This window comes from Anastrepha ludens, chromosome 4 (genome assembly GCF_028408465.1).
Source record: "Anastrepha ludens isolate Willacy chromosome 4, idAnaLude1.1, whole genome shotgun sequence".
Taxonomy (NCBI): domain Eukaryota; kingdom Metazoa; phylum Arthropoda; class Insecta; order Diptera; family Tephritidae; genus Anastrepha; species Anastrepha ludens.
The window spans coordinates 100,728,127-100,742,264 of NC_071500.1; positions in this window are offsets into that span (position 1 = coordinate 100,728,127).

Consider the following 14,138-nt stretch of genomic DNA (forward strand, 5'->3'; position numbering starts at 1 on the left):
TTATAAGATACTAGCAACCCGCCCTGCTTCGCACGGGTATAAAATATATACCCTATGTCACTCACTGAAAAAATGATTAAAATCGATCCAGTAGTTTTGGCTTATTCATTACTGCCCGTGGCCCGCACGCGTTAAATTTGGAGTAAAACAATTCCCCTTTCTTTATAGCATGAAGATTTCCTGCTATCTTTGGGATATCTAAATTCATACCCTACATTTTTGCATATTAACTTTTTGCATTTTTACATATGTATTTATTTTATTTTTACAACAATTAATATATTACAGAATGTCTTTATATACAACGTTCATAGCCTTCTTGTCATTAGACAATACAAACATGTTTTCTCTAGAGGTTACTCTTGAAAGAGCGACATACAGTTGGCCATGTGAAAAACAGTCAACACTCAATTCTAAGCCTGCAACGTTGAAGGTTTGACCCTGAGATTTATTAATGGTCATTGCAAAAGATGTCTTTACCGGAAATTGTAAGCGTTTAAATTGGAGTGGTAGATCCGATGGTATCAGAGGGATTCGGGGAATCAATACATCTTCTCCGGTACCACATCCTGTGAGTATTGTGCACTCTATTATGAAAGTTTTCAGTGATTTTACCAGCAAACGCGTGCCATTGCAAAGTTTAGGTGGACTTAGGTTTCTTAATAAAATAACAGGACAACCTATTTTCAGCTCCATTTTGTGAGGAGGGAGTCCAGACGGGTCCAAAGAATTTAGAAATTCTGTAGGAAATTGAACAGCTTCTTCCAAATCGAGAACAGTATCGACCGAGTAGTATATTTTCGTCGGCGCATCAATCTTTGAAATAATCAAGTTATTTACTTTATCTACTTGTTCGTTAGTTGGTGACAGAATAGCTCTTTCTTTAAACCAAGATATTGTCTTATAACTTATGTTATCAATGTCAGGATAGACATTGTTGACTAACTCTTGGATGTTGTCTATCAAAACACAAAGGTTTTCTAGGTTAATCCTTCCCTCACTTCGTGTTAATTCTCCATTGCCAACTTTTAGCAGGATCTCTGGAAATAGCCTGTTCTCACGTGAAGATGACGAAACCCTCATATTAGTTTTAAGCTCTAATTTATTGACATGCGACCAAAGGTGGGATCTTTTTAGCGAAGCATTTATTTCGTCAGCACGTGTTCGTCGAGTCACAACTGGTAGGATTTGACGGAAATCTCCTGAGAACAGAATTGTACATCCCCCCATAGGTGAATTTTTGTTGTGCAAATCGCGTGTTGTCCTATCCAATGCTTCCACAGACGTCTTGTTTGACATGATAGCTTCGTCCCAGACTATTAATGAGCAGTCATGCATCAATTTTCCTGTATTGCTCTGTCTAGAAACACTACAGACGCTATTATCATCATCGGTTGCGATTTTCAGCGGGAGCTTGAATGTAGAGTGTGCGGTTCGGCCTCCTTCCAAAGGAGTAGCGGCAATGCCGGATGACGCAACAGCTAACGCAATTTTTCCGGTAGATCTCAATTACTAACTACTGATGTAATATCTTGAAAAATATTGTTTTTAATTATATGCTGTAAAGAGCCATATACATAGATCTATATGAAAACTACAATGTATATAAGGTATTTAATTGGATAAGGATTAATGTTGTACCTATTTGTTGAAATCGCTTCGAAAATAAGCTATTAGTTGTCGTAAAAAGTAAATGACAAAAAATGTTATTGTATGGAATCGATAGCAAGTTAAACGCGCTCCGAATCAATAAAAACTATTCAAAAACTGTATTTTAATTAATTACAGTATGCAAAATTCGTATTAGTACACCCCCTAATAAATAAAAAAACCACGTATATTTTCAAATTAATTTTAAAACAAATGCTTGAAACCGTTTTATTTTATAGATAATTAACTAAAATAAGGCCAAATAAAAAAACCGCTCACAAAGTGTATTGAAATGCAAAAAAAAAAATAAGAAAGAAAAAAATGAACACTTTTCACAGAAGCAAAATTCGTATTAGTACACATGTATTTTTAATGATTTAAAGAGTAAATAAAAAATAGTTCAGAAAATTAATATTTTGTAGGATACCCTCGTTGCCTTAGAACAGCAGACAATCTCTTCGGCATAGATTCCACCAATTTTTTTGTGAGATTTGGAGAAATCTTCTTCCACTCTGATTTGAGGGCTTTTTTTAAATGTTCTCGGTTCCTTATTTGATGATGTTCCAGCTGCTTTTTGAAAATCGACCATACATTTTCTATGGGATTAATATCCGGGCTTTGTGGGGGTGTTTTGAGATAATTTGGACAGTTATGAAGCATCCATAACCTTGTATCCAACGCCGTGTGCTTAGGGTCGTTATCTTGTTGGAATATAAATTTTTTTTTGCAACTCAATTTTTTGGCACCTTTGCGTAGATTTTTTTTTAAAATATCAATATATTGCCTCGCAGTCATAATTCCATCAATAAAATGCAACTTTCCTACTCCGTTTGCCCCGAAACATCCCCATACCATCAGAGAACCACCACCGTGCTTGAAAGAAGGCTGCAGATTTCGTTTTTGAAGGCCAGTATTACACTCTCTCCAAATTTTTATGCGTCCATCGGACATTTTTATATTAAATTTACACTCGTCTGAAAAAATTACCCTTTTCCAAAACCGCATATTTTTGTTTAAATATTGCCTGGCGAATATAACACGCTTTCTTCTATTGACTGAGCTTACATACGGTTTTCTAACCGCAGTTCTGCTTCTAAATCCCAATTTTTTTACATAATTGCGCACTGTTTGAGGTGTAACTTTGATAGAAAAGTATTTTTCTAGTTCTGCAGCTAGTGAAGCTCCACTGACGGTGGGGTCTTTTCTCATAAGGCGTTTCAAATAAGTCTTGTGCCTCTGCCCAAGCTTTGCCCTGTTCACATTTCGAAGCTTTTTGTCAATCCTTCCACTGTCTCTAAAAATTTTGACTAAGTTTTGTATTGTAGACACACTTTTCTGCAATGTTCTCGCAATTTCGCGTAAAGACTTTCCGTTTTTGTTCATATTTATTATTAATCTCCTAGTTTCGTTTGACTTTGGCGACATTGCAAGCTAACTCCGCGAACTTGAACAAATGGCTACTAAAACGCAACTGCCCAAGGTTAAACATTGAATCGTTTCGAAAATAAAGGTAAATACCAACAAATTGTTTACAAATTCAACGCATACTAAGTGTACTAATACGAATTTTGCCTGCAGTAGAAATAGCTACACTGCTACTAAAGCTATTTTTTTCAAATTCTATGCAAATGTTTCGGAGTTTTTGTTATTATTCTATTTTTTTATGAATTTTACAATACCGCACTACGATTGAAATCAATTGCTTTAAAGTAAATTTGAAAATATACGTGGTATTTTTATTTGTAAGAGGGTGTACTAATACGAACTTTGCATACTGTATGTGCGATTTACTAATATAGAACGTGAAAATGGAATTCAGTACATACATAGATACATATGTACATACGTCCGAAATGAAATAATGCGAGCGATTCGTAAATACATACATACATACGTCACCATACGATGTAATTCAACATTAATGAGCTGTGGTGAGATTATCGCTTAACGCCTGTTGCTTCATTCGGCTGACAGCGAACAAACACACAAACAGCTTTTTTTGGAAAAAGAGCTGCTTTTGTTTAAACAATTTTGGTTAAATAACAAATATATCAATTTTTTTTTTGATGCAGAACGAAAGTAAATATTTCAAAGTTAAACTCTAAGAAAGTTTCATTTTAATTGGTTGATTCGTTTATGATTTATGGCCGTGAAAACAAAAAAATTATGTTTTTTTGCCACATTTTGACCGATTGCCACGCCCCCTTTGTATATTTCTTCACATTATATAGATATAAACCTTCCTCTTCAATCAATCTATCTTTAAAAAAAACCGCATCAAAATCCGTTGCGTAGTTTTAAAGATTTAAGCGTATACGGGGACATAGGGACAGAAAAAGCGACTTTGTTTTATAATATGTAGTGATGTTGTCTATACTAAACTTTGTTTGTTTGTAATGAATAGGCTCAAAACTACTGGACCGATTTTAAAAATTCTTTCACCATTCGAAAGCTACATCATCCACGAGTAACATGGATTATATTTTATTTTGGAAATAGGGCTCGAGATATAGGTCAAAACGTGGACCCGGGTAACCTTCGGATGTGTATGTACAATATGGGTATCAAATGGAAGCTGTTGGTGAATGCTTTAGTCCAGAGTATTTTTCATGCCGCTCCGTGACTAGGGTCTCGAGATAGAGACCAAAACATGGACCCTAGAATGTGTTTGTACAATATGGATATCAAATTGAAGCTGTTGGTGAATGCTTTAGTACAGAGTATTTTTCATGCCGCTCCGTGACTGGGGTCTCGAGATATAGAACAAAACGTGGACCCGGGTAACCTTTGGTTGTGTATGTACAATATGGGTATCAAATGAAAGCTGTTGATAAGTGCTTTAATACGAAGTAATTTTCATACCTATTGATGACTAGGGTCTGGAAATATATGCCAAAACGTGGACCCGCCGTGTCTTTCCACCGAATTAAACCATACTTACACACATTGTTAAGGAGGTATTGAAGATGGTTTCCGTATAGTTTGGATACCTATTGGTAGATAGGGTCTCGAGATATAGGTCAAAACGTGGACCCGGGTAACCTTCGGATGTGTATGTACAATATGGGTATCAAATGGAAGCTGTTGGTGAATGCTTTAGTTCAGAGTATTTCCATCCGCTCCGTGACTAGGGTCTCGAGATAGAGACCAAAACGTGGACCCTAGAATGTGTTTGTACAATATGGATATCAAATGAAAGTTGTTGATAAGTGCTTTAATACGGGGTAATTTTCATACCTATTGATGACTAGGGTCTCGAAATATATGCCAAAACGTGGACCCGCCGTCTCTTTGAACCGAATTAAACCAAACTTACACACATTGTTAAGTAGGTATTGAAGATGATTTCCGTATAGTTTGAATACCTATTGGTAGATAGGGTCTCGAGATATAGGTCAAAACGTGGACCCGGGTAACCTTCGGACGTGTATGTACAATATGGGTATCAAATGAAAGCTGTTGGTGAATGCTTTATGATATGTTATGTTATGTTATGTTATGTTATGTTATGTTATGTTATGTTATGTTATGTTATGTTATGTTATGTCATGTTATGTTATGTTATGTTATGTTATGTTATGTTATGTTATGTTATGTTATGTTATGTTATGTTATGTTATGTTATGTTATGTTATGTTATGTTATGTTATGTTATGTTATGTTATGTTATGTTATGTTATGTTATGTTATGTTATGTTATGTTATGTTATGTTATGTTATGTTATGTTATGTTATGTTATGTTATGTTATGTTATGATATGTTATGTTATGTTATGTTATGTTGTGTTGTGTTGTGTTGTGTTGTGTTGTGTTGTGTTGTGTTGTGTTGTGATGTGTTATGTTATGTTATATTATGTTATGTTAATGTTAACTCATTCTCTATATCCATACAAAATATCTATCAAACAAATAAAATTAAAATTTTCTTTTGAAAAATGCAACCATTCAATCAGTATTTTCTTATGACGTTATCACGTTAAACTATCGTCAGTAAACCGACTTTACAGACAACCTCTTTTTTTATTTAACAAAATGAGTTCCGCGCATGAAAAACAATTTGAAGCCATATTCCTACGTGCACTACCTAAAGGTCCAAAAATGTTACGTGCAGCTGCATCAAAATATTTGAAAAAGTCGAAGACGTTCATAAATAAATGGGTGGCATGGCATATCGAAGTTAAAAATGTTGACAACTTCCTCGTACGAGGCCCAAACCAAATACCCCTCGGAAGTAAGCTCAGAAGATCACTGATTTATTTGTAACAAAACCGAACCTTTCGTTCCTGTTTCAAAAAAAAGTTGAGCTTAATATATCAAACGATACGATTCGGGGCGGGGGCTTCTTCGTGCAGAAAACCTAAACTTCTGGAACACAATGAAAAAAATGACTATCTTCATTCTTTTTTTTTTGAATCTTTGAAAATCAAGCGGCCGAATGAATTGCAGCCGCATTTTTTTCGACTATACAAATTAACGGCGCTTTACATAACGGCGCTAACAACAATAACATTAAAAGCGCCGAATATAAGCAGAAAAGTTCTGGGCTCAATAAAATTTCGGTTGAAGGCAGATTAAAGGTCGAATAAATTGGGCGCTTGACTTAAACACAACTTGAAACATTTTCATTAATTTGCATATGTGTGTGTAGCTACTGAAGTACACAGCTTTTTTTGAATAGTCGGCTTTAAGAAAATTTTAGTTTTCTCAACAAATCAAAAAATCGCACGAAAATTATTTATAGAAAATACGGAAAAAAATGTATTCGTGCTGCCAAGTACTTCTTAATTCAAAATTTTCAAAAAACAAAATTTACATTAAATTTTTTGTAAAAAACAGTAGGCAAATCCTTCCATGCTTTGGTACTTTTCAGCAGAAAACGCAATATGGAAGGTCTGTTACTACCCACATTGAAAGAAGTAACACTGCAACTGTCTTCTGAGGTCAAATACTTTGGGAAAAGTAAATAGTAAGCTGATCTGGAAGACGCATGTCAATAGTAGGCCTCCCGAACACTAAAAGTCTTGTGGCAGTGTAAGAGAACCTTTGGCAAGTCATGGGGTCTAAAACCAGCGATAGTACTCTGGTTGTACATCAGCCTGATTAGACCCATTATTACATAGGCCTCTCTAGTCTGGTGAAAGGCTAATATGGGTGATTCCAGAGTAAAACCCCTAACCAGGCTACAGAGAGGTGTGTGCTTGGATTTTACAGGTGCTATGAGTACGACATCTGGCGATGCCCTTAATTCCAGCCTGAACTTACAACCTCTATATCCTCATATTCGAAAGGAAGCGACGAAAGCGGTGTACAGGTTCAAGTTAAATGGAGTCTCGGGAAACAAAACAAACACTGGCCAGTGTCAGATATACCAGCAGTTATTGGAGCGATTCACACTGTTGCCGATGCCAGCGGACAACTGGGTGCCTTACGTTAGCTTTGGAAGTATGATGTTTTGATGAAAGCAGTTCTGGATGGTACTTAGACGAAGGAACTACGAAGGTACTTCTCTGCTATATGACAGATGGCTACGGTATTCTTCACGGAAGTCTATGCCATCTTCAACGTGGCATACTGGCTAATTGAGAAAAAGGTGACGGAGTAGTAGTATTAGAATTTTCAGTCACAGTCAAGCTGAACTGAGAGCCCTTCTTAAGCCACGCTGATCTTCGAAGTTAGTCGATGAATGTAAGACAAAACTGAACAGTGTTGCAAAACACAATAAAGTTTATCTTAGTTGTGCTATTACAGGGAATGAGTTGGCTGATAAACTGGCTAGTAAAAGCTCTGCAAGCATACCACTAGGCTCTGAACCCTTTCCAGATGTCTATTCTGCGTCGATTCCACTATGGATTGACGACTTCATGAGGTCTACCCATAGAAGACGTTAGGCTGAGTTGGGTCCATGCATAGGAGAGAAATCCTTTGTGAAAGAACCAAACAGGAAATTAGAACTTAGTAGGTAGAGTCTGAGGGTACTGGTGCGTGTAATCATAGGGCACAACGTATGTGGTCAGCATTTGGCTATCATTAGAAATCATTGCTGATCCAATATGCCTATCCTGTCTTGAGAATGGAGATCATTTTCTTTGTAGCTTTTCCTGATCAGTTTTTCTAGAATCAGGCTAAGGCTGTAAGGTTGCGCTTAAAGTTGATAATCTTATTCTTCTGGGTCTCTTAAAATTCACCAATGCATCCAAAAGATTTGTGGAAGAGTGACCTTATACCAATTTTCCGTCTCTACATCCATACTGTTTCTATCCGGCCTTTCTATTCTTTCTACTGTATGCAAGCTATCCGGGTGTAGTACAGTGGTCTTCCTAACTAAGTACTAGAACTGGTCCCATCCCCCACAAATCTAATCTAATCCATCCATACTATGATGAGAAATGTAATTCTAAATATACAGCTAAAGTTTCCAAGTGAACAGACTGGACTTTTACGAGTTTAAATTTTTCGCTACGATGGGCACGGCTACGTCGAAATTCAATACAAATAGAACTAACGGGTGGTTTTTTAGCTATTATCTTTTTAAACAGTTGGTTTAAACAGCTGACGTACGTTTCGTGTTTTGTTTCACTGTCAAACATCTTCAGTTTGGTCTATAATTTAACCATGAATCGTCTTACAAACGAACAACGCTTGCAAATCATTGAATTTTATTATAAAAATACGTGTTGTGTTAAGAAAGTTTATCACGCGCTTCTTCCATTTTATGGTCAGTTTAATCGACCCACTGAAGCGGCTATTCGAGCTATTGTGACTAAATTTAGAACCAAATTTACATTATTGGACATCAAACCACCAACACCAACACGCTTACGCGGAGTGCGAACTGAAGAAAATATCGCAGCTGTAGCGGCCAGTGTTAATGATGACCATCAATTATCGATTCGTCGCCGTTCGCAGCAATTGGGCCTCTGTTATTCAACAACGTGGAAAATTTTGCGAAAGGATTTAGGTGTGAAGCCTTTCAAAATATATCTGGTGCAAGAATTGAAGCCGAACGACCTACCGCAACGCAGAATTTTTGGTGAATGGGCTCTTGGAAAGTTGGCCGAAGATTCACTTTTTTATCGAAAAATTTTGTTCAGCGACGAAGCTCATTTTTGGATCAATAGGTACGTAAATAAGCGGAATTGTCGATTTTGGAGAGAAGATCAGCCAGAAGAATTGCAAGAGCTACCAATGTATTCAGAAAATGTCACAGTTTGGTGCGGTTTATGGGCTGGAGGTACCATTGGACCGTACTTCTTCAAAGATGCTGCGAATCGTAACGTAACTGTGAATGGTGAGTGCTACCATGAAATGATATCCAACTTTTTTTTGCCCAAAATGCAAGAGTTTGACTTGCATGACATGTGGTTTCAGCAAGACGGCGCCACATGCCACACAGCACGCGAAACAATGGACTTGTTGAGAGGCGAGTTCGGTGAACATTTTATTTCACGTTCGGGGCCTGTCAATTGGCCACCCAGATCGTGCCACATAACGCCTTTAGATTATTTTTTGTGGGGCTATGTTAAAGCTCATGTCTACTCAGACAAGCCTGCTTCTATTAACTCATTGGAAGACAACATTAAAGCTTTTATATGTGAAATACCGGCCGAAACATTGGAAGGAGTATGCCAAAGTTGGACTAAGCGGATGAACCATTTGAAGCGCAGTCGCGGTCAACATTTGCATGAAATAATCTTCAAACATTAAATTATATGGACTGTACTATCGATTCCACTCGGAGCCACTCAACCAATCTCAATCAATTCGTCTTCCTGATTATGCCACCGAGTTCCAGGCAGAACTCTTAGCGATCAGAGAAGCATGCAAATCCCTAGAACTCTACAAGGTAGTTGGTGCAAGAGTAGTTATCTTCTCAGACAGTCAAGCAGCTTTAAGGCCCTAGACTCCAACTACATGTCATCCAAACTGGTCCTACAGTGTAGAGAGGAGCTGAAACTGCCCAGCCAGTGGCTTGAAATTACCCTGGGTTCCCGGTCATAGGAACATACCTACAAATACCTACATGTATTACAACAAAAAACACATGGCCATCAAAAAAAATCCAAAGGACGAATGACCTGCTAGGATGTTCTCGGCCAAACATTTCACGTATTACTGCAACCCTTACAGGGCATTGGAAAGTAGGGGATCATGCAGCTAGACTCAATCTACCCTTCAACCCTATCTGTAGAAGCTGTCAAGCGGAAGGGGCGAAGGAAAGTCTGTTCCACTATTTATGTGAATGTCCGGGACTAGCCAGGGCACGACTCCGATCCTTCGGAAAGCCTTTCCTACAGCAAATTAATGAGATCTCAGACATCGAGGTAAAGAATTCGCTGCTATACTTGGACCTCACTAAATGGATCTGACTTGGAAACAAAAAACAAAAAAAAACAAAAAAAAAGAGGTTGTCTGTAAAGTCGGTTTACTGGCGATAGTTTAACGTGACAACGTCATAAGAAAATATTGATGGAATGGTTGCAATTTTCAAAACAAAATTTTAATTTTATTTGTTTGATAGATATTTTGTATGGATATAGAGGAGGAGGTAAATGGAATTGCAATGGAATAGGTCAAGTTACATTTACACAAACGTTAAAAATGAAAGATATCTTCAATTTCGACTGTGCATTAATAAGTCAACAACACTAAGAGGCACCATCATCGATTTGCCTTTTTCAAGACACTTTACACCGAAACACTCCCTTTCATTTCCTACTTTTCCTATCATCGTCCTATTCTCAACAGAGAAATGGTTCATTACCATGCACACAGGAAGAAAGCATATGCAAATACAAGTATGTGAATTTATATACAAATGCGCATATACATACATATACATACATACATATATATGCTCACTCAAGTAGGACAAAGACAGATGTCGAACGTTGCCGAACGCTGGTGCCGATTGTGCTCTTTGTCGTTCGTTCCACGCTCTCGCTTGCAGTTCAAGCACATTAGCTTACATTTGCTTGCGTACGGAATAGATTCGTATATTTGATATGTCCATATGGTTTGTATGCATCTTTACATATAGATTTGTTCTTTTTGAAAATTGCGCGAAATTGTATATGTATATGCATGTTTATATACATATATTAGTATACAACATATCTTATAAGGTATGTCGTAAATATTACCATACATTTTTTCCTTCATATATAATAAAAAAATTAATAATAATAACATTAAAACAACAGGTATTATTAACAAACTTGGTTTTATTTTAAATTCTTCAAGTAAATCAAATTAATAATAATCAATAAGAAGGCATATGCAAATACAAATACGTGAATTTTTATATGTACATATGAGCATATACATACATATATACGCTCACTTAAGTAGGAGAGAGCAAGATGTCGAACGTTGCCGTTCGTTTGCTTTGTTCGTTCCGCGCTTTAGCTTGCAGTTCATTCAAGGTAACGGCAATGAGCAAGGTAACAACAAATGAGCAAGGTAACGACACATTTTTGCGTGCGTGCAGCCGGCTAAATCGAATTATAAGACGTTATCACGTCAAAAAAAAAAAAAAAAAAACATTATCATCGCACGAGATAATGGTAGTAAAACGGTGCTGGTCACTAATTAGGAGCATTTCAGCTGAGGAATGTTCAACCACCTCAACAACAACAACAACTATCGATTTAAATAAAAATTTCATGCATTTTACGTGTGGTTTTTTCAAAAACTTTCCTATAGCTCTTAAAAAATCACCCCCCATACGGATCCATAAGCAATTTTCAAGTCCTCTGCCAGCTCTCTGATGCTTAATTCTCGGTTATTGATCAACTTTTCTTTCACTTTATTGATGTTTTCATCAGTTTTCGATGTTGGCGACCTACTACTATGTTCGTCTTCCCTGATTGACTCCCGATCTCTTCTAAAGCATTCACACCACTCGTAAATGGCTGCTTTCCTTGGACTATCATAACCAAAATGATCATTCATCATTTTTAAAGTCATTGCATGACTGAATCCATTTCTAACGCAAGATTTATTGCAAACTGGTTGTTGCAAATTCAAATCCAGTTCTCAAGCTGAAAAAACAAAATAGAAAACAAGCGCAGAGGTAGATTTACTCACGACGACATAACTTTTCGTAAGTCATAGGTCAATGAATGGCAATAAAGCTTTTTAAATTTTAGTAGCAATGTTAGTCACAGATGTGGCAACCTAACAAAAAATAAAAATAACATAACTTAAATAAATTGACTCAGAGCTTCAACTGGCAGTTGCTTCGGGAACTTTTTGATCAAGGTGCTATAAAATACTTATAAATATAAAATTAGTAATTCGAAAAATTAATTACAAATAAAAAAATATATATATTTTTATAACCCATTCACTCCCTTCCTCGCTCCTTAGCGGCTTCAGTAATTATACAATTTTTTTCTACTCAGATTTAATTCCCTTTGTGTTCGGCAATGACTTCCTCCTAGATTGTTGGAAAATATCTCTCTCACACAACTGCACAGCCAAATTCGCATGTCATGCAAATCATGTGCACATATTTACCGTTATTTCTATATATGCGAACATAAATAAATCGTTTAAATGCAACCAACGCAGAACTTTGCCAATTCAACAAAAAATCAAAAGCGAAAAGCTGCTGATTTTTCACATTAAATAAATTCATTGTGTAAGCTGGAAAGCTGATGGAAAAAATGCTAGAGTGAATTGTGAGATAAGGGAATGCAAGAAAAAATAGTGAAAATGAAAAAAGAAGTGATATTATTTTACTGTTGGCAAAAGCTAGTAAGCGTTGGATGTGAAAAAAATAATAAAATATTTTGGCAAAACCATAGCTGCTAACTGCTTGAAGAGTTGCGGAAAAAATTTGGCACGTGTTTGGCATCATGCAAACGATAGGGTACGTATGTAGGTACATATGAGTGAAAAAATAAGAAAATTTTGCATAGCATTACATTTATATATAACTAAATATACATATATTTGTGCAGTATCCAGACTACATATAAGGTTGTCCAAAAAGTGTTGCGGTATTTCCTCAAGCTTGTCTTTGCAAGCGCGTAGTTCTAGTTGTATTCGGCGCATCGGTTCACGCTAGAGCTTTTTGGAAAGCTCTTTTTACGTGCTAACACGTGTTTGATTAATTGTTGTTTGCTTTTAGTCGTTCGTGAGTTATAGCGTCGCAAACATGGAGCAAAATAAAGAGAAAATACGGCATATTTTACAGTACGGTGGCCAAGCCTGGATTGACGGCCAGGAAGGTTCTTCTGTGTGTTTGGTGGGATTGGCAGGGAATCATCCACGATGAGCTGCTCCCCTGTGGCCAAACGCTCAATTCGGACCTGTACTGCCAACAACTGGACCGCTGGAATGCAGCACTCATGCAGAAGAGGTCATCTTTGATCAACAGAGGCCGAATTGTCTTCCATCAGGACAACGCCAGGCCACACACATCTTTGGTGACGCGCCAGAAGCTGTGGGAGCTCGGATGGGAGGTTCTTTTGCATCCACCGTATAGTCCGGATCTCGCACCAAGTGATTACCACCTATTTCCGTCCATGGCGAATGAGCTTGGTAGTCGGAAGTTGTCCACAAGAGAGTCCTGTGAAAATTGGCTCTCCGAGTTCTTTTGACAATAGGGAAGCGAACTTCTATAAGAGGGGCATTATGAAGTAAGCATCTCGTTCCTTGTCATGTCGGTCTCCTTGCCGCGGGGATGAGGCTTAAGTGGTGAGTTAACCCCATTCTATGGAGATTAACTTACCACGAACTAAGAGGGCAGCTTCATATAGGAATTGGGTATCCACTCATCCGCGGAACGGCGGAATTGGTGGCCACCCAAGTACTATGTGGAGAGTACCGTACCGACAACCTGGCAGGAGGGATAAAATGCATTTCTTTTCTTATGTGGAGGCTAAATAAAGATATTTCTGCACGAGGTAACCCACTTTTGGGAAATCCTCCCGTCGAGCAATCGACGGCTCGGGCATCGGATGTGCAGGCCCGAACCCCACATTCCCCTATGACCGGAACTGACACCCAGGGTTCCGGAGGAAGCGCATTACTAGTGGTGAAACATGGCACATTGGCTATGCCAATGGAGAGCCGAGTGAGTGTGAGCGATACACCGCCATCGAAACGATCTGAAGCAACTGAACAAGTTGTGGAGGATGTGGAGATGGCGGACAATCTCTCAGTAGACTCAGACGGATCTCTGGTACCGAGTAAGTCTTTGACAACGGTTAAACCTGGTGTGAATCAGGTAAGTACCGGTAAAAAGACCGAAGTTATTGGAGAGTCGAACGCAGGTGTTGGTCTAACCGCAAGGCAGATCAAACGAAGAAGACAGAAGGCGAGGCAAGCCGAAGCACTAGCTAAGGCAAGGACTCAAGCTCCGTCAACTTCGACACCTGTAACGGAAACGGGAAAGCGTGGCAGAACAGAGGATTCCTCTGTAGCGCTGCGCTCTTCCGGAAACGAAACGGGGTCTGTGCCAACGACCGGGAAGAGGAGGA